Genomic DNA, 2,951 nt, shown 5'->3' with positions numbered 1-2,951 from the left:
ATCAAATGCTTAATGGGACTATCTTCTGATTGCTAGTGTCTCCTTATTAGCAAATGTATTAAAGGAAAATTAATCTTAGTAGGCCCTTATCAGGTTAAACAAGCACATCAGAAGGCCATTACGGGGCATGTATATCTTTCTTCCAAGAGCTAGAACAATCAAGGGAAAAAGCACAGAAATTACTTAAGGAAAATCCTAGAAATAATATTGTGCATATTGTGCATGCAAATTATCAGAGTGATGGGCAGATCTGAACTTCCTCAAAGCTCATAGCTCTTCAGAAACAGATTTTAGCATCTGTTTCATATCAGCCTAAACGGAGATGAAGTAGAAAGCAAATACTTAATATGACCCTCTGAATCTCACAATAAAATACAAAAGTTTGGTACAGATTATTTTCACCGAATTTACCTTTGAAAATGTGGGATGAACTGACTCTGCTTATCCATTTTGTTACTTATTCTACTGCCACTTCTGGACCAGAAAAGCCTCATTCTAAATTCATAGATGTATCTTTTGGCACAGTGAAAGGCAGGGAGAGTTGGTTGTTGCATCTGTTTATTTTCAGACAGAACTCCAACTACGATGTTTTTGCATTAATACTCAAGATGGCATTTATCAGACAAATACTAATCATTCCACCTTCACTTTATAGGCAACAGAAAAACAAGGGGCAATTCTGCAACAGAATTCCTCTCAGCCTAATGAAGATATCTAAAAGAAGCCAGATTATTTGTGCCCAAGAAGAGCTGGGTTTTTTCTCCACTGAAAATGGAGCTGTGTAGGGGGTCAGGGAGGCTAGCGCAATTATAGAAGTCTAGTTTGTAAATGCGTAAATGTTGATGAGATGAATCCTACCACTGATCACGGTTTGCTTCTCATTTGCAGGAACTTCTTTGCTTTATGGCCCAGCTTTATTTGAATGGGCACATCTTGAAATCTTTGGCTGCAGCCCAGGATTTGGAGAATTTAGATCTAGGAAGACAGGGAAAAATCTTATATTACATTTAACAGCAGCAATTTTACTGGATGACTTTAAAAGTAGAGAAAGCATAAACATCAAACAAAAGAAAACAAGGAAGCAGGATTCACGTGTAAAGTTTTCTGTGTTGTTACAGGCCGTTATACAGGTGTTACTTCCAGTGTTCAGCTTATATTACATATTTGAGGTCAAGTCCTGAGGTTATGCAGACTTAAATATAGCTAGATGCAACCCCTGAATACTTCTACTGACTTCAAGAACTCAATTGTAATCCCCTGATTTCAGTGCCTCACCTCTTCCAGTTCTCATTTTTCTAGCAGCATTTCAGCTCCTATTTTTAAGTGCCCTGGCCTAAGTTCCTAAGGCCCATTTCAGTAGAAAATCACTAAGTACTCTCCAGCCCATTCTTTAATATTTTAGTCAGAAGTAGCATCCATCATTAGCTGTGCTGAACACATCATCACAGGTCTTTTTGAGTGAAAGTTGTGACAAAAAAACCCACTCTTGGCTTTCCAGCCATTACCTCTCTGTCAGACACAGCCCAGTATGGTCCTGCTCCACTCACTGCCAGCGTGCTCATGGAAACATTTCGTGTCAGCGTTGGTAATATCTTGCTCACCAAACCTCATTCAGTGTGAACATCAGCAGCTTTGTCACACAACTGTTTGCCTCCGCCAAGCCCCACTCTACCCCGCTTGCTCTCCCTGAACGTTGCTTTTCAGCCGTATCATCTCAGTTAGGTGGAGGGCATTTGTCCAAGTCCAGACTTTGCAGGTGGAGGAGCTTTGCTGCTTTGGTTAGTTTGGTTCTTTAGATGTATCTACCAGTGGAAAAGTATTTCTGTCCACTCCGTCCTGGGGGGCTGCTATTCAGAGCCCTATACTTTGAGTGGCCTGCCCCAATCTGTGCTCTCTGATAGGTGTGAAGATCGGGAACCACCGAGAATAAAAGTGGTAGTATATGCTCAGCCCCAAGGAAAGAAAAAAACCAACCAACCAATGAGTTTCATTAACTCCCACTTAAATGAAAGCACAGAGAAACATGATCTTCAGGGTGTGCCCTAAAAGTTCAAAATAATAGGAGTAACCATTTTAAAAATGGCATTTGAGAGTCAATTCCAGTGAGAGAAAAAATGTCCTTTTTTAACATGCAGAAGCTGAACACCTTTGCTAATATTGACTGGTATTGCAAAAGGAGAGACACGGGTGGTCAGAAAAACTGGCCCTAAATGCATTTCTAGGTCAAGAGCAACATCCTAAATTCTATTTGCAAAGTCCCAGGTAGCCAAGGAAAACTGTGGAGCCCCAATGTCACCAAGACTGTTACCTAATGTCCCCTAATTAGGAGGATGACAGACTTTGCATCAGCTCCCTTGATCCATGATTTTGAGGGACACCCTGAATGAGAACAGTCTAGAGACTGTATACAAAAGTGTTGAAACTGCCTGGCTAGAAAAGGCAATTGTCCTGGTTACTATTGCTACCATCTGTATTTCGTAACAGCTGAAGGTCACCAACTGGGAACTGAATTAACAAGGAAAAAAACCCACCAAACCTCAAACACATAACCCTTCAAAAAGGAAGATCTTACTCTTGTCATATCCTCTGGTTGCTAGCTTGATTGGGCAGGACGGGCCTACTTCAGCAAATTTGTTCATATCCTAATATAAGAGAATGTGTACAGAAAGTCATTGTAAGAAGCAAGAGATTTAGAACAGGGATCCTGAGCACCAGGCCCCACGTTTCTTATCACTCTCATAAGGTCTTCCTGGTGGTTGATCTGGGAGTAAGAAACAACCGTCCTTCGGAAAAACTCAACAAGAAAATTTTTGACCCCTCTGCTGCAGCTGCAGGCAAGTTACCGCCATCTCACCAAAGTTACTGAAAGTCGGGCGTGCATTTTACAGCATCAACAGAAGCAGAAAGCACAGAGCCCAGGCCCTTCGGAAACTCTGCTATGGTTACAGAAG

At 41.4% G+C, this 2,951-nt stretch overlaps 1 long non-coding RNA gene across 1 annotated transcript; it reads right to left on the bottom strand.

Moving 5' to 3' along the window:
* Positions 1-541: 541 nt before the first annotated feature.
* Positions 542-1,946, bottom strand: LOC128135267 (uncharacterized). Its single transcript, XR_008233036.1, has 2 exons — positions 1,506-1,946; positions 542-975 (listed from the first exon to the last, which is right to left on the bottom strand). It is a non-coding gene; the product is annotated as an uncharacterized LOC128135267 (long non-coding RNA).
* Between the last annotated feature and the right edge of the window lie 1,005 nt (positions 1,947-2,951).

The sequence above is a fragment of the Harpia harpyja genome, chromosome 22 (genome assembly GCF_026419915.1).
Source record: "Harpia harpyja isolate bHarHar1 chromosome 22, bHarHar1 primary haplotype, whole genome shotgun sequence".
Lineage (NCBI taxonomy): Eukaryota > Metazoa > Chordata > Aves > Accipitriformes > Accipitridae > Harpia > Harpia harpyja.
Note: the sequence above shows the minus strand (reverse complement) of the source record. Positions and strands in the feature narration are given on the sequence as shown.